We start from the raw sequence: 17,708 nt of genomic DNA on the forward strand, positions 1-17,708 counted from the left end.
TTAAAACCCCAAACGGAGCAGACTTACTGTACAGACTGTTACCGAGTCCAGTTTTGTGAGGGTAGGAAAAACGTGTAGCTTGCAAGCAATCACAGAGAAGTACATTCTGCTCAGAGGATTGTCGCTGTAGAACAGTAAAATACACGATCGTGCACATTAAATAGTGCACATTAAACTGCGCATTGAGGGGTGCCAAGCTGCAAGGTTACTGAAGTGCAATCAAAGAAAAGAGAAAAGGAAATCTGGAACCGGTGGCAGTCTACGGACAAAGAACTGCATTAGCCCCTGCCTCGGTTCACTGTAGGACAAAGCAAGCTAAGCGAACTTGAACGTATCACACAAGGTCCATTAAACGGAGAAGGAATAAACACCTTGAAGCAAGCAAAGGAACACTGAGGACAGCATGTCCGATGTCTCCGTGATAGCCAGCTAACCTTTATTAGCGAGCTTGCGGCTGAAATTCCGCTGGTAATTTTAGAAGCATCCGGATCTGGACACAAAAGGAAAAAGAGGAAGCAAAGAGAAACAGACGTTGGCATCACAAGGTGACGGCAGTGGAACGGTGTTAGCTAAAATCAAACGGTCACTTTAAATCTTTCAGAAAGAAATGGGGTGAGTTTTTTTTTCTGTTGCTCCAATTAATTAACGATTGCTGTCATCAATAGTGATCATTAAGATTTTAGCCAACTCCCACTCGACAGGCAGCTCGCTTAAGAATTTTACAATGGCTAGATGCACTCAGCTAGCTAACTAAATGAAGACAAAGTTCCGGGCGATGACACTAGCTAGCCAGTTACCTAGGTTATAAACGAACACTTATTTTTTTAAGAAGCCTCACGTAATCAAACGTTACTGGATGTTTTCCTTTATCCTGGATGAACTCAGCGAGGTAACATAGGATATGGCTGGCTCTTGTAATAATTCCATACTCCAATTTGATTGCCTACTGCAGTATGCTAACTTAACGTTGCACTAACGATATACCTATTAGACCGATAGATACTATTTTGTCGAGTGACCCTACCTAGCTATTTATTTCAAAGTTACTGCTGCCAGCTGCTGTCTACGGTACCGGCAGACTGTAGCTCGCTATATTGTTTTAAGCTAACGTGTAGGTTATTGTTCGCTTGTGGCATTATATGAGTAAGTGATAATTAACTGTCGATAACATGTGATCTTTAATAATATCGATGACAGAGCCTAATGTCTAAGAATACCGTTCTAATGAAGTTTTGGAAGTTCTTTGATTGCATAGTAGCCTCGTCGAAATCCATTTGGCAGACGTATTATGATTTATGTTAGCTCGCTGATGTAAAGCATATAGACTGCAATCGCACTTGAAATGCATATAGCTAGGAAACTGCTTGCTCTTCGCGGTGGATCACTTGACACTGCTATTCCTTGGACGCACTAAATTTTAAAGACCGAGTTGTCCCAAACGATGCGGTCATGGGGTACTATGGGGACATGAACACCCCTGAAGTTAGATATTGTAATACACTGTAGTGGCCCGTTTTAACGACAGCAGTTCAGTTCATCCAGCCTGATTTTTTTTTTTTTGGGGGGGGGGGGGTTTCAGTTTTTGTTTCTGAAACTTGTTGGCATGGAAACGATAATAATTCAGATTTTATGACGTCTGCTCTGAATGCTAGCTATTTAGCAGCTAGCTAGACTAGCTAAGTTGCAAGTGTGTAGACTTCATTCAATGAACAGTGTCGCGTCTAACAGGAAAACTTGTATTGTCCGCGGACAGCCTGTATAATTTAATGTTTATTTTCCCTTCACTCCGTTTCTCCTACTACAGAAAACCAGGCGCCGCCGACCTGTAAGAATGTATCCGCTACACAGAGAAAGGTAATGAAACTTTTACAATTGTATTCTTTAAGTTGACGGTAAGTCTGCTCCCTCGTGATTTCAGTATTGGATAGATTTCCCTCCCCGTTTTGATCAATCATCAGTTAACTTGGATTAATCCGTTAACTATGTAACTATGATCTCGTTTAAATGTAGTTGGCTAAACGCCATATCTAGGTTATATGGAGATGTTCGGTCCAGCGATGTGAAGCTACAGATGTACAGATGTCGGTGTAGCCTATGTGTGGCTCAAAATATACACAGACAGACAAAACCAATGCATTTACCGACTGGTCCTCGGTATGATGCCACAATACTAGTGCTATTGGTATGGTATTATCCGGTGAAATGTAGCCTCTCACAAACTCTTAGTCGCACGGCGATACACATATAACATGCTATTTCAGTTGCAGTTAAATATTTAGCTATTGGTAAATGGCTAAATGAATTTTCTAATGCAATGTCTGTTTATTAAAGTAAACATGAGTAGAAGCCCTCTATATTGAGACCTTGGTCCTGTCAAAACTTTTGCTTTTGCAGACCGAAGTTACATGGAAAACTAAGCTACTAGGAGGATACAGTATTTTCTCGGTTTCTTTTTACATTCAGTCGAGAGTCAGCGGTGATTGGAGAGTGACGGCATTATTTGAACCAATCCCGGTGCTCTGCTGTGGAGAGCATAGTCATTTGATTGGTTCAAGTTCTGGCAACCAGGGACGGTAGCTTCACTCGGATTCCTCGTAGCCGAAGCCCGACTCTGGCATTAGAGGCTGTAAATCTCCCTGAAGATTTCTGTCTCTGTGAGCTCATTACAGCAGTCCTGCTTTATAGCCCTCTCGGTTTCTCTCCAGATGAACAATCTGCTATATCCGTATACTGATGGCAAGGGAATAGGCAGCCAGTGCCTTCTTATTCAAACTGTGTAACTGAGTGCAGTTTATCCATACTTCGCCATAGTGCTCTTGACCTGTGTGTGGGAGTTTGTGCACTAAAGTTCCAGTTTTATGTTATGTATCTGTTCAGCATTCACCTATGTCCTGAGGGACTAGCAGAACCTTTTTTTTTTCCCAATTTATCCTTCTACATAGCTACATGTACTTCCTGAAACGGTTGAAGGTGGGTGCTTTGTGTGGGGGTGCTGCAGCTGCTGCTGCTATACCACCAGCTAAAGGCCTGCAGGACAACCGTAGGCCATTTTCACCAAGGGGGGCAGCCTGTAGCCTAGTGGCTAAGGTACATGACTGGGGCAGCCTGTAGCCTAGTGGCTAAGGTACATGACTGGGGTGGCCTGTAGCCTAGTGGCTAAGGTACATGACTGGGACAGCCTGTAGCCTAGTGGCTAAGGTACATGACTGGGGCAGCCTGTAGCCTAGTGGCTAAGGTACATGACTGGGGCAGCCTGTAGCCTAATGGCTAAGGTACATGACTGGGGCAGCCTGTAGCCTAATGGCTAAGGTACATGACTGGGGCAGCCTGTTGCCTAGTGGCTAAGGTACATGACTGGGACAGCCTGTAGCCTAGTAGGTAAGGTACATGCCTGGGGCAGCCTGTAGCCTAGTGGGTAAGGTACATGCCTGGGACAGCCTGTAGCCTAGTGGGTAAGGTACATGACTGGGGCAGCCTGTAGCCTAATGGCTAAGGTACATGACTGGGACAGCCTGTAGCCTAGTGGCTAAGGTACATGACTGGGACAGCCTGTAGCCTAGTGGCTAAGGTACGTGACTGGGGCAGCCTGTAGCCTAGTGGTTAAGGTACGTGACTGGGGCAGCCTGTAGCCTAGTGGCTAAGGTACATGACTGGGGCAGCCTGTAGCCTAGTGGCTAAGGTACATGACTGGGGCAGCCTGTAGTCTAGTGGCTAAGGTACATGACTGGGGCAGCCTGTAGTCTAGTGGCTAAGGTACATGACTGGGACAGCCTGTAGCCTAGTGGGTAAGGTACATGCCTGGGGCAGCCTGTAGCCTAATGGCTAAGGTACATGACTGGGGCAGCCTGTTGCCTAGTGGCTAAGGTACATGACTGGGGCAGCCTGTAGTCTAGTGGCTAAGGTACATGACTGGGGCAGCCTGTAGTCTAGTGGCTAAGGTACATGACTGGGACAGCCTGTAGCCTAGTGGCTAAGGTACATGCCTGGGGCAGCCTGTTGCCTAGTGGGTAAGGTACATGACTGGGGCAGCCTGTAGCCTAATGGCTAAGGTACATGACTGGGGCAGCCTGTAGTCTAGTGGCTAAAGTATGTGAGTGGCACTCAGTGGTTCAAGCCCTGGTGTAGCCACGATAAGATCCTCACAGTTGCTGTGCTCTTGAGCAAGGCCCTTAATTACTCCAGGGGGGTTGTCTCCTGCTTAGTCTAATCAACTGTAAGTTCCTTTGGGTTGGACTGGCATCTAACGGGACTGGCATCTAATGGGATTCAGTATTTTGTGTTCGTCCGAGCGTGTTTCTCCCCTGCGCTGAAGGATGCTGGCAGCTTGTAGCAGTAGTCACAATAGGTCTGTGTTTTTACAGGCTTTGCTTTGCTGGAGGGTTCTGGAATTTGTATTGACGAGAAAAAATTCTGGTTTTATTTCTGCGTCACGAAATGTTACCCAGACAAAAATCTGAAGCCGGGTGACCTTCCTTTTCAAGTTTTTAATCTTTCAAAGTTGTTTGTTTAAAAACGTTGAGGTGTCACAGGAGTCTGTGCGCTGTTGACACCTGAGAACCAGCGGCGTGAGCGTGAGCAAGGCTTCAGAGGCTTCAGAGGCTTCAGGGGCTTCAGACTCTTGCGGTGATTAATCCATTCCCTGGGGGAACAAGAGGGGGGGGGTCTAGACAGAGAGAGAGAGAGAGAGGTAGATGGAGAAGTAGAAGGAGCATTATCAGACTGATACACATGCAATCAGCTCATCAAAATTGCTTACAGTGCCTGCCTCTCTCTACTGAGACCAGCCAAAATCGGTGGTTATGCAAACCTTAGAACAAAATGAATACCATGTTAGATATATGTTCTGTAATATATTTGGGGGCGGCGCGGGGTGGGGTGCATCAGGACGGGGTGGGCGGGGCGGGGCGGGGCGGGCTGAGCACTCTTGGGTTTAAATTTGCACTCTGTTTGATGCTTTTTACAGAGTGAGAGAAACGCAATATACCCGGCTATAGCGGGACCTGCCGTTCAGTGTAGCAAGAGAGGGAGGGTACTAAAAATCATTGTGTGACAATTGGGTGGCATTGCTATCTGCTGATTGGCTGATGGGGTGGTGGAAGTGGCATTGATGTGTGCTGATTAGCTGAGGGGCTAGTGCAAGTGACATCACTTTGTGCTGATTGGCTGATGGGGTGGTGTAAGTGGCATCACTGTGTGCTGATTGGCTGATTGGCTGATGGGGTGGTGAAAGGGCATCACTGTGCTGATTGGCTGATGGGGTGGTGAAGGGGCATCACTGTGCTGATTGGCTGATGGGGTGGTGAAAGGGCATAACTGTGCTGATTGGCTGATGGGGTGGTGAAAGGGCATCACTGTGCTGATTGGCTGATGGGGTGGTGAAAGGGCATCACTGTGCTGATTGGCTGATGGGGTGGTGAAAGGGCATCACTGTGCTGATTGGCTGATGGGGTGGTGAAAGGGCATAACTGTGCTGATTGGCTGATGGGGTGGTGAAAGGGCATCACTGTGCTGATTGGCTGATGGGGTGGTGAAAGGGCATCACTGTGCTGATTGGCTGATGGGGTGGTGAAAGGGCATCACTGTGCTGATTGGCTGATGGGGTGGTCGCTGCAGCGATGCTACTCCTCTGAGCTTGTTTTAGGGGTTTAACTGCACACACGTCTCCCGTCTGGGTGTGGGTGAGCAGCCGGAGGGATCATTCCGCTCTGCTCTGTCCTGGAAGACTGTACTGTAGTAGCAGAATGTTCATAGCCCAGGTTAACACACAATATTAAAGGAGATGAAAAATGGCTGGTGATTCAAGCCTCAGTGTAGCTTCAGTAAGATCAGTGTAACTGTTGGGCCCTTGAGCAAGGCCCTTCACCCCGCATGACTCCAGGGCGGAATGCCCCCTGCTTAGTCTAATCAACTGTAAGTGGCTTTGGATAAAAGCGTCAGCTAAATAACTAATGTAATGTAATGCAACTGCTCTCTCACCATGGTGGTTGCAGTCTGACTAGGTGCGACCTGGCTTTGACTCCCCCCTCACCAGTGCTTTTAAATTCTGTTCTGTGTGCGTGTGTTGTTTTACTTTTTCAGTTCCTCCCCGGTTGAGTTTTATTGGCTGAAGGGTGCTTGTCATGTACAGAAACCTGCCGGCTTTTCCTCTTGGTGAATCTTTGCTTTGCACAGTCAACGTGTCTGCTATGAAATCCGTGATAAACGAGTGAAAGTGTGGATCCTCAGAAGGACTCCTTCTGTGTCGCTGTAGATGGTGAACAGTAATGTAGGCCACCTGTCACTCAAGCCTGGTGTCCTGCACTGTGTTTGTAATCAGATGTGTGCGTGTGCGTGTGCGTGTGCGTGTGCACGTGTGTGTGGACACTGTGTCAATAATCAGATGTGTGAATATAACGTGTTTGTGAGTGTGAGTGTCTGTGTGTCTGTGTGTCTGTGTGTCTGTGTGTCTGTGTGTCTGTGTGTCTGTGTGTCTGTGTGTCTATGTGTCTATGTGTCTATGTGTCTATGTGTCTATGTGTCTATGTGTCTATGTGTCTGTGTGTCTGTGTGTCTGTGTGTCTGTGGTTTGTATGCGTGTGTACAGGTCCTGGAGTATCTGTTAAGGTATACGTGATCAGGAATTCCCTTATGATTATCTGCTTATATGAGTGCACATATCATATAATGAAATATTAAGTGTTTATAGACAAGTTTATACAGTTTAAAGCATTTTTAATCGTGAAAAAACTGGTTTAAGCAGGTGGTTTTAATGTTGTGTCTGATCAGTGCATGCGTGTGAATATGCTATAGCCCCAGTGGTACTGTCTGTTTATGTGCAGCACAGGGATGTTCTGTGTGCTTATCTGGGCCCGTGTTCATGGCTGTGCTCCAGACTCTGGGCCTGAGCTCATTCTGTCACTGATCCTGGACGAGGGCTAGTTTTTTACCCCATTCATTTGGGGTAAAAATAGGTGCAGAGGTGCAGGTCTGGTCCTCTCTGTCCAGACCGGTTTGATGAGTAGGTGTCTGTGGGATTGTGATGCGTTGTGTAGTGGTGGTGCTGTGTTGGGGTTGTGTTGGTGTATTGTTGGTATAGTATTGGGGTTGTGTTGGGGTTGTGTTGGTGTAGCATTGGTATAGTATTGGTGAAGCTGTGACGTTGTTGTGACGTTGTTGTAGCGTTCCCGTTGCGTTGTTGTGGCGTTCCCGTTGCGTTCCCGTTGCGTTGTTGTAGCGTTCCCGTTGCGTTGTTGTAGCGTTCCCGTTGCGTTGTTGTAGCGTTCCCGTTGCGTTGTTGTAGCATTCCCGTTGCGTTGTTGTAGCGTTCCCATTGCGTTGTTGTGGCGTTCCCGTTAAGTTGTTGTGGCGTTCCCGTTGCGTTGTTGTGGCGTTCCCGTTGTGTTGTTGTGGCGTTCCCGTTGCGTTGTTGTGGCGTTCCCGTTGCGTTGTTGTGGCGTTCCCGTTAAGTTGTTGTGGCGTTCCCGTTAAGTTGTTGTGGCGTTCCCGTTGCGTTGTTGTGGCGTTCCCGTTGTGTTGTTGTGGCGTTCCCGTTGCGTTGTTGTGGCGTTCCCGTTGCGTTGTTGTGGCGTTCCTGTTGCGTTGTTGTGGCGTTCCCGTTAAGTTGTTGTGGCGTTCCCGTTAAGTTGTTGTGGCGTTCCCGTTGCGTTGTTGTAGCGTTCCCGTTACGTTGTTGTGGCGTTGTTGTGGCGTTCCCGTTACGTTGTTGTAGCATTCCCGTTGCGTTGTTGTAGCGTTCCCGTTGGGTTGTTGTGGCGTTCCCGTTAAGTTGTTGTGGCGTTCCCGTTGCGTTGTTGTAGCGTTCCCGTTGTGTTGTTGTGGCGTTCCCGTTACGTTGTTGTGGCGTTCCCGTTGCGTTCCCGTTGCGTTGCTGTGGCGTTCCCGTCGCGTTGTTGTGGCGTTCCCGTTACGTTGTTGTGGCGTTCCCGTTGCGTTGTTGTGGCGTTCCCGTTGCGTTGCCGTGCTGAGCGCTGTGTGTCCGTCCGCAGGGAGCAGCCCATCTTCAGCACCCGGGCTCACGTGTTCCAGATCGACCCCGCCACCAAGCGCAGCTGGATCCCGGCCAGCAAGCACGCCGCCACCGTGTCCTTCTTCTACGACGCCCACCGCAATGTGTACCGCATCATCAGCGTGGGCGGGACCAAGGTGAGCCACCTCCTCCAATCACGGGGCCCCACCTTCACACCGGACAGGCCTTTTCCCTACGTAGACGATCAACGCAAAACAACACAGTGCTCGCCCTTTCCTGCCCCTAAAGTGTATCTTCTGCTTAGTTTGCCTAAAAGCTAAACACTATCTAGCACCTTATCAAGCCTGGTCTTGAAAACTCCTGGTTTCTGCCTCCACTACATGTCCTGGTAAGCTATTCCACACAGTGACCACTCTGTGTGGGGAAAAAATACTTCCTAATATCTGTGAAGAATTTATCCATTGCCAATTTCATGCCCTCATTTATGGTTATTTATTCTCGGGGTGAAGGAGTCCTGTGGACGGGGCCTCTGTGGGCGGGGCCTCTATGGGCGGGGCCCTGTGGACGGGGCCTCTGTGGGCGGGGCCCTGTGGACGGGGCCTCTGTGGGCGGGGCCTCTATGGGCGGGGCCCTGTGGATGGGGCCTCTATGGGCGGGGCCCTGTGGACGGGGCCTCTGTGGGTGGGGCCTCTGTGGATGGGGCCTCTATGGGCGGGGCCTGTGTGGGCGGGGCCTGTGTGGGCGGGGCCTCTATGGGCGGGGCCTCTATGGGCGGGGCCCTGTGGACGGGGCCTCTGTGGGTGGGGCCTCTGTGGGCGGGGCCTCTGTGGATGGGGCCTCTATGGGCGGGGCCTCTGTGGGCGGGGCCTCTATGGGCGGGGCCCTGTGGATGGGGCCTCTGTGGGCGGGGCCTCTATGGGCGGGGCCTCTGTGGGCGGGGCCTCTGTGGGCGGGGCCTCTGTGGGCGGGGCCCTGTGGGCGGGGCCCTGTGGCTCAGTCAGGAGCAGCTGCTGTTTGACGCGGCTCCTCCCGCCGCCTGCCGTGTCCCGCAGTGACCGCTGAAGTGCAATTACTTATTTATCTTTCCCCCTTTTTCTTTTTCTCTGAAAGTATGTACTTACACACTGTGTGTCCCGCACGAGATCACCCTCAAATCAAACAACACTTCAGTTACCCTCCACCCACAGGCTGTGAGCTAGTGACACAATACAGGATGAGAGGAGACTGAGACTATTTAACCCCTGATACTGTACTACAGGAGAGCCAGCGACTATTTAACACCTTACATGTCTCACAGTGCTACAGGAGACTTATATGTATACATCGCTAAACACTAGTTATCTTTCCAGACTCCCCTGTCATTTCATTGAGTTTGTGTTGTGTTAGCATTGTGACAGCATTGTGTTAGCATTGTGTTAGCATTGTGTTAGCATTGTGACAGCATTGTGTTAGCATTGTGTTAGCATTGTGTTAGCATTGTGACAGCATTGTGTTAGCATTGTGTTAGCATTGTGTTAGCATTGTGACAGCATTGTGACAGCATTGTGTTAGCATTGTGGTGCTGTAATGTACGTCACATTATGTTGGTCAAATTATTTTAATCATAATCACAAGAGTGGGTGATGGGTTGGTTGTAACTTAAAACCCTTTAAACCCAATTTAGTTTTCATTATAGCTGAAATGATTTCCTGTAAAGTGGCAGGGGGATATGTGTCATGCCTGCTGAGTGCCCTTTGGTAACACGATCACGGTACCCGCCGCTAATGTCTGAGTGAGCTGTGTTTTTTAATCATTTAAAAAAATAAGTACATTAGGGATGATTACTGGAGTAAAGGTAAGCTCTGCCTGTCTCCAGCTCACCACCTTTCACAGGGAGAGTGAGAGTGTATAGGCAGGAGCTCATGTTTTGCATAATGCTCTCTCTCTCTCCCTCTCTCTCCCTCTCTCCCCCTCTCTCCCCCTCTCTCCCTCTCCCTCTCCCTCTCCCCCTCTCTCCCCCTCTCTCCCTCTCTCTCCCTCTCTCTCCCCCTCTCTCCCCCTCTCTCCCCCTCTCTCCCTCTCTCTCCCTCTCTCTCCCCCTCTCTCCCTCTCTCCCTCCCTCTCCCTCTCCCTCTCCCTCTCCCCCTCTCTCTCCCTCTCTCCCCCCCTCCCCCCCTCTCCCTCTCCCTCTCCCTCTCCCTCTCCCTCTCCCCCTCTCTCCCGCTCTCCCTCTCTCATTCTCTCTCTGTCTGTCCTGTTCCAGGCCATCATTAACAGCACGGTCACACCCAACATGAGTTTCACCAAAACCTCGCAGAAGTTTGGGCAGTGGGCGGACAGCCGGGCCAACACCGTGTACGGCCTGGGCTTCAGCACCGAGCAGCAGCTGCACCAGGTACGGCACCGGGGCTCCTGTCCTGCGCAACACGACTGAGGGGTTAGCATGAGCGCTAACGGCAGGGCTGGGCTGCCCTTCTCTGGAGCTGCGTCCGCTCTGGGGTCTCTCTGGGAGGTCAGCAGCCAGGAGAAATGTCTCACAAAAGATATTTATGCTCTCAGATGCGGACTGTACATGTAGTGTGGGTGAAGTGATGTCATCAACATCAGCCCAGAGCTGTCTTCACCCCAGTGACGTCATCAACATCAGCCCAGAGTGGCCTTAGCCCTAACGACATCATCAATATCAACCCAGAATGTCCTTAGCCCCAGTGATGTCATCAACATCAGCCCAGAGCTGTCTTCACCCCAGTGAGATCATCAGCAGTCAGGAGGTGGGGTTGGGATTACTGCCGTCTGGAAGGACTCTCACCAGCCCCTCAGGAGTGCCTCGCTCCGGCCCATTCTTCCTCAAACACCTGGGTCACCTTTACAGGTGCTTGCAATCAGTGAGTTTGCGTTTTGTTTGTTTACCCCTGCAGTTTGCTGAGCGCTTTAAGGAGGTAAAAGAGGCGGCACGTCTGGCGCGGGAGAAGTCCCAGGACAAGATTGAGCTGACCAATCCCGCCCTGAACATCGCCGCCCCCACAGGTGAGCTGACCAATCCCGCCCTGAACATCGCTGGCCTGCCCTTAATAACATTGTTCAAGGTGTCCTCTTTCATCGCTCAGACCTGTTATCCCTTCAGTGATTTTCACGGTCGAAGGCCGTGCTGATTGTCTGTACCCGTTTGACCTTCGGACCGCGTCATGTGACACACGCTTTCGGGAGGTTGTTCTGTCATCGAGGCGCAAGCCCCGTTCCTCCGCTGCTCCTTCTTTCGCCATGGGAACGAAACAGTTACCTCAGCCCCCAAAATACCTCTGGGAAAGAGAGAATGTGAGAAAGGAGGAGGAGAAAGAGTGATGAGCTGGGTCATTCATCTCCGCGGGATGGGGGAGGGAAACTGGGCCAGGGTTAAAATTATCCTGCGCAGCCCTGCGTCCCGGCTCAAGGGCGTCTGCGCAGACGCACGCTTTTCAGGTCAGAAACTGCACTAGAGAAACCTGGACATCAGAGATACCGGCCTGTCACTGCGCTATAGAGAGATCCTGTCACTGCACTATAGAGAGATCAGCCTGTCACTGCACTGTAGAGAGATCCTGTAACTGCACTATAGAGAGATCCTGTCACTGCACTATAGAGAGATCAGCCTGTCACTGCACTGTAGAGAGATCCTGTAACTGCACTATAGAGATACCGGCCTGTCACTGCACTATAGAGAGATCCTGTCACTGCACTATAGAGAGATCCTGTCACTGCGCTATAGAGAGATCCTGTCACTGCACTATAGAGAGATCAGCCTGTCACTGCACTATAGAGAGACTGGCCTGTCACTGCACTATAGAGAGATCCTGTCACTGCACTATAGAGAGATCCTGTCACTGCACTATAGAGAGATCCTGTAACTGCACTATAGAGAGATCCTGTCACTGCACTATAGAGAGATCCTGTAACTGCACTATAGAGAGATCCTGTCACTGCACTATAGAGAGATCCTGTAACTGCACAATAGAGATATTAGCCTGTTAACGGCACAGTAGAGATATCCGGTAACTGCACAATAGAGATATCCTGTAACTGCACAATAGAGATATCCTGTAACTGCACAGTAGAGATATCCTGTAACTGTACAGGAGAGATATCAATTGAGTGATCATACATCCCTCTCCCCTCTCTTCCCTCCTCTCCCTCTCCCTCTCCTCTCTCTTCTCTTCTCTCCCCTCTCCTCTCCGGTTCCTGTGTTGGGGTTTCTGTGGGCCTCAGTTTTCGCAGGTGAGTGTAGTGTCAGTGTCACTTTGCTGTTTGTCCTCAAACAGGCTCAGAATGTGGAATGTGTAAATGACATTGAAACAAAATGATGAAATACACAATGGCAAAGGCGTACAGATGAGTGAACCCACCAGGGCTTGTAAGGGCTTGTAGGTACCCCCAAAAGGAAGGCTGGTGGGGGCTTGTAGGTACCCCCAAAAGGAAGGCTGGTGGGGGCTTGTAGATACCCCCAAAAGGAAGGCTGTGGGGGCTTGTAGATACCCCCAAAAGGAAGGCTGGTGGGGGCTTGTAGGTACCCCCAAAAGGAAGGCTGTGGGGGCTTGTAGATACCCCCAAAAGGAAGGCTGTGGGGGCTTGTAGATACCCCCAAAAGGAAGGGCTGGTGGGGGCTGGTAGATGCGGGTTTCGGGGAGCTGTCTGTACCCCATATCCATGGGAACATTGGTATGTTGTCAGCTGGAAGAGTCTGTAGATTGTAGCTTGTATTTGATTCTGTCATTTCATGTTTAAGTGGTCAGTCTTGCACTTGCTGTCTCTGTTGGGACTGACCGTCCTTTCCCCCGCTGAGGAGAGTGACATGTTTCCTTCCGTGGTCTCTGAGCTGCCGTGTGCGTTGTAGCTCTCTCTGGATGAGAACGTCTGCAGAGGGTCATGAGGGTAAAGTGGAGATTGACCTCTGACTGGGCAAGACTGGGTGGAGTTATCAGCTTGTTTTCAGCGACTCACTGATTTGAACCAATCACAGTGAATGTGGTACGGGAAGCAAAACTCCACCCATTTTGGGTTTTATAAAGGCCTGCTGCACTTTCCTGTTTTGAGTTAACATTTGTCCATTATTTCAGTTAACATTTCTCAATTTTTTTTGTCTGATTATTTTTATCCCTTTGGCAAAATTATTTGGCACGGTATTGATGATATTTTCAGATCTCCAAAAAAATCTAACACCTAGTGCACACTATTTCATTTAAAGACGAATGTGCGGATGGTGATGGAAACTGCATTTATTTTCAAAAGATGAGCTCTGTAAACCAGGACATGTGGCGTCTGTCTGTCTGGATTATTGTATTACACATCGACAGTGTTTAACTCTGTTTTACCTGTATCAGTGTTTTAAAAGTCTCTGTCGTGTCTAGCTCTGTGATGTACTGGAACCTGCCAGGGAGGGAGGGAGACAGCGAGAGACAGCGTGTGAGTGTGAAATAGAGAGCGTGAAAGATGGAGAGTGTGCATAAGAGTAGAGAAGAGAAGAGAAGAGCGTGTGTGTGTGTATGTGTGTGTGTGTGTGTGTGTGTGTGTGTGTGTGTCGGTCTGTGAGTGAGTGAGTGAGTGTGAGTGTGAGTGTGAGTGTGAGTGTGAGTGTGAGTGTGAGTGTGAGTGACAGAGACAGAGACAGAGACAGAGACAGAGACAGAGACAGAGACAGAGACAGAGACAGAGACAGAGACAGAGACAGAGACAGAGAGAGCAAAGCTGTAGTGAAAGTCTGGGAGAGCCAGCAGGATTCAATGCTCTGAGGTTTCAGTCCTGATGGCTGATCCTTGTTTTTCTTCAACAATCAATAACCCAGCTTTTAGAGCACTAAACATGCGCATGATACACATTTCACTACGCTGCCAATAATATGCCATCTCCCTCTCCCTCCCTTTTTCTGTTACAGACGGTCAGGTGTAGTTTTGCTGTAGCAGCAGGTCAGGTGTAGTTTTGCTGTAGCAGACAGTCAGGTGTAGTTTTGCTGTAGCAGACAGTCAGGTATAGTTTTGCTGTAGCAGACAGTCAGGTGTAGTTTTGCTGTAGCAGCAGGTCAGGTGTAGTTTTGCTGTAGCAGACAGTCAGGTGTAGTTTTGCTGTAGCAGACAGTCAGGTATAGTTTTGCTGTAGCAGACAGTCAGGTGTAGTTTTGCTGTAGCAGCAGGTCAGGTGCAGTTTTGCTGTAGGAGCAGGTCAGGTATAGTTTTGCTGTTACAGACGGTCAGGTGTAGTTTTGCTGTAGGAGCAGGTCAGGTGTAGTTTTGCTGTAGCAGCAGGTCAGGTGTAGTTTTGCTGTAGGAGCAGGTCAGGTATAGTTTTGCTGTAGCAGACGGTCAGGTGTAGTTTTGCTGTAGCAGACGGTCAGGTGTAGTTTTGCTGTAGGAGCAGGTCAGGTATAGTTTTGCTGTTACAGACGTTCAGGTGTAGTTTTGCTGTAGGAGCAGGTCAGGTGTAGTTTTGCTGTAGCAGACGGTCAGGTGTAGTTTTGCTGTAGGAGCAGGTCAGGTGTAGTTTTGCTGTAGCAGACGGTCAGGTGTAGTTTTGCTGTAGGAGCAGGTCAGGTGTAATTTTGCTGTAGGAGCAGGTCAGGTATAGTTTTGCTGTAGCAGACGGTCAGGTGTAGTTTTGCTGTAGCAGACGGTCAGGTGTAGTTTTGCTGTAGCAGACGGTCAGGTGTAGTCTTGCTGTAGGAGCAGGTCAGGTGTAGTTTTGCTGTAGGAGCAGGTCAGGTGTAGTTTTGCTGTAGCAGACGGTCAGGTGTAGTTTTGCTGTAGGAGCAGGTCAGGTGTAGTTTTGCTGTAGCAGCAGGTCAGGTGTAGTTTTGCTGTAGCAGCGGGCTATGTCCAGGTTTGTGTCATTTGGATCATGTCTCAGTGGGAAGTCCCTGCTGCCCGCGCGCGGTAGAGCCATAGTGCTCTGCGTGTGAAGCACTCGACAAGGCTGGATGGAGACAGACGGGGGGGGGGGGTTTCATTTACGGGGTGTTGGGGGTGTTTATTTAATCCTTCCTTTAAGCAGGATTCTGGCAGTGTGATTGCTTCACTTTCCTGTGATAGTGTGTGTGTGTGTGTCTGTCTGTGTCTGTCTGTGTCTGTCTGTGTGTGTCTGTGTGTGTCTGTGTCTGTGTGTGTGTGTCTGTGTGTGTGTGTCTGTCTGTGTGCAGTGTGTGTGTGTCTGTGTGTGTGTCTGTGTGTGTGTCTGTATGTGTGTGTGAGTGTGTGAGTGTGTGAGTGTGTGAGTGTGTGAGTGTGTGAGTGTGTGTGTTTGTGTGTGTGTGTGTGTGTGTCTGTCTGTGTCTGTGTGTGTGTGTGTGTGTGTGTGTGTGTGTGTCTGTGTGTGTGTGTGTGTGTGTGTGTGTGTGTGTCTCTGTCTGTGTATGTATGTATGTATGTATGTGTCTGTATGCAGTGTGTGTGTGTGTGTGTGTGTGTGTGTGTGTGTGTGTGTGTGTGTATGTATGTGTCTGTATGCAGTGTGTGTGTGTGTGTGTGTGTATGTATGTATGTGTCTGTATGTGTGTGTGTGTGTGTGTGTGTGTGTGTGTATGTGCCCCCATGACCTCCAGCTCTTTTCATCAGAAATACCTCCTGTGTGATTTATGTATGTGTGTATGTGCACAGTCTTGCATTTGTGCATGCTTATGCATGTTTGTGTGTGGGAGTGTCTGTCTGTGTGTGTGTGTTTGCAGCAACATTGGTTCAGGTGGTAAGAGCAGCTGACTGGCAGTCGGAGGGTTGTCGGTTCGATCCACCCTGGGCTGTGTCGAAGTGTCCCTGAGCACCTAGCCCCCAAATGCTCCTGGCGAGCTGGTTGGTGCCTTGCATGGCATCAATTGTACAGTTCTTTTGTACTAGGCGCTATATAAATGCCAGCTTTGTGTGTGTGTGTTAGCGTTGTTAGCGTGTGTTTGTCTGTATACACACACGCTTGTATGTGTGTATGTGTGTATGTGTGTATGTGTATGTGTATGTGTATGTGTGTGTGTGTGTATGTGTATGTGTGTATGTGTGTATGTGTGTATGTGTATGTGTATGTGTATGTGTATGTGTATGTGTGTGTGTGTATGTGTATGTGTATGTGTATGTGTGTATGTGTGTCACGATGCTGTGAGACAGTGTTTGCCCTCACACTCAGCAGGGCTGGGGGGGGGGGGGTGCTCTGGAGACAGGGCTGGGGGGGGGGGTGCTCTGGAGACAGGGCTGGGGGGGGGGGGGTGCTCTGGAGACAGGGTGGGGGGGGGGGGGGTGCTCTGGAGAAGGGCTGGGGGGGGGGGGGGGGTGCTCTGGAGACAGGGCTGGGGGGGGGGGGTGCTCTGGAGACAGGGCTGGGGGGGGGGGCTTTATCACACAAACACAGACGCCTCCTCTGTGCTGCCAGACTGGAGCTCCAGCACCAGTCCCCACAAATACACAAAGACCAGGTGGCTGTGTGTGTGTGTGTGTGTTGTGTGTGTACATTTCATTTTGCATGTACCCATTTCACACTCATATCCAGTGCGATTCAAATGGATTATATATTTTTTTTAATGTATTTTCTTAAATTTTATAATTTTCTTTTATTCCTCGATTCCCCCCGTTTTCCTAACCCCAACTCAGTGGCCATAAAGAGTGAAACGCTGACTTGCCCCCGTTACCGTTCCCCGTTACCGTTCCCCGTTACCGTTCCCCAGCGAGGCTGACGCAGGGCAAGCCTCTGGCCATAATGACCCATTCAGTTCCATTCTGATGCCTGTTTAATACATTGTAATTTGCTTTTTAGCTGACGCTTTTATCCAAGTGACTTACAGTTGATTAGACTAAGAGCAATGTTGGGGTTAAGGGCCTTGCTCAAGGGCCCGACAGCTGTACGGATCTTGTTGTGGCTACACTGGGACTTGAGCCACCAACCTTCCGGGTCTCAGTCTTGCACCTTAGCCACTGTGGTTAGAGCTGAGCCGTGTCAGTGCAGGGCTGTGCAGGGCAGAGCCGGGTCAGTGCAGGGCTGTGCAGGGCTGAGCCGTGTCAGTGCAGGGCTGTGCAGGGCTGAGCCGTGTCAGTGCAGGGCTGTGCAGGGCTGAGCCGGGTCAGTGCAGGGCTGAGCCGTGTCAGTGCAGGGCTGAGCCGTGTCAGTGCAGGGCTGTGCAGGGCTGTGCAGGGCTGAGCCGGGTCAGTGCAGGCAGAGCTGGGCAGAGCCGGGTCAGTGCAGGGCAGAGCCGGGTCAGTGCAGGGCAGAGCCGGGTCAGTGCAGGGCTGTGCAGGGCTGTGCAGGGCTGAGCCGGGTCAGTGCAGGGCTGTGCAGGGCCTGAGCCGGGTCAGTGCAGGGCAGAGCTGGGCAGAGCCGGGTCAGTGCAGAGTTGAGCCGGGTCAGTGCAGGGGCAGAGCCGGGTCAGTGCAGGGCAGAGCCGTGTCAGTGCAGGGCTGTGCAGGGCTGAGCGGGTCAGTGCAGGGCAGAGCTGGGCTGAGCCGTGTCAGTGCAGGGCAGAGCCGGGTCAGTGCAGGGCAGAGCCGGGTCAGTGCAGGGCAGAGCCGGGTCAGTGCAGGGCAGAGCCGGGTCAGTGCAGGGCAGAGCCGGGTCAGTGCAGAGTTGAGCCGGGTCAGTGCAGGGCTGAGCCGTGTCAGTGCAGGGCAGAGCCGGGTCAGTGCAGGGCTGTGCAGGGCAGAGCCGGGGTCAGTGCAGGGCAGAGCCGGGTCAGTGCGGGGCGCTTCCCGTTCGGCGGTAACGTCGTTCCCTGTGCGTTCCCTGAGCGCAGGACCTGTCGGACGACCTGCAGTCGCCCCCCGTGCTCTGC

At 50.6% G+C, this 17,708-nt stretch overlaps 1 pseudogene; it reads left to right on the forward strand.

Moving 5' to 3' along the window:
• Window positions 1–738: 738 nt before the first annotated feature.
• LOC133129000 (homer protein homolog 3-like) overlaps window positions 739–17,708 on the forward strand; it is a 26,198-nt pseudogene continuing 9,228 nt past the window's right edge.

This window comes from Conger conger, chromosome 5, assembly GCF_963514075.1.
Source record: "Conger conger chromosome 5, fConCon1.1, whole genome shotgun sequence".
NCBI classification, from domain to species: domain Eukaryota; kingdom Metazoa; phylum Chordata; class Actinopteri; order Anguilliformes; family Congridae; genus Conger; species Conger conger.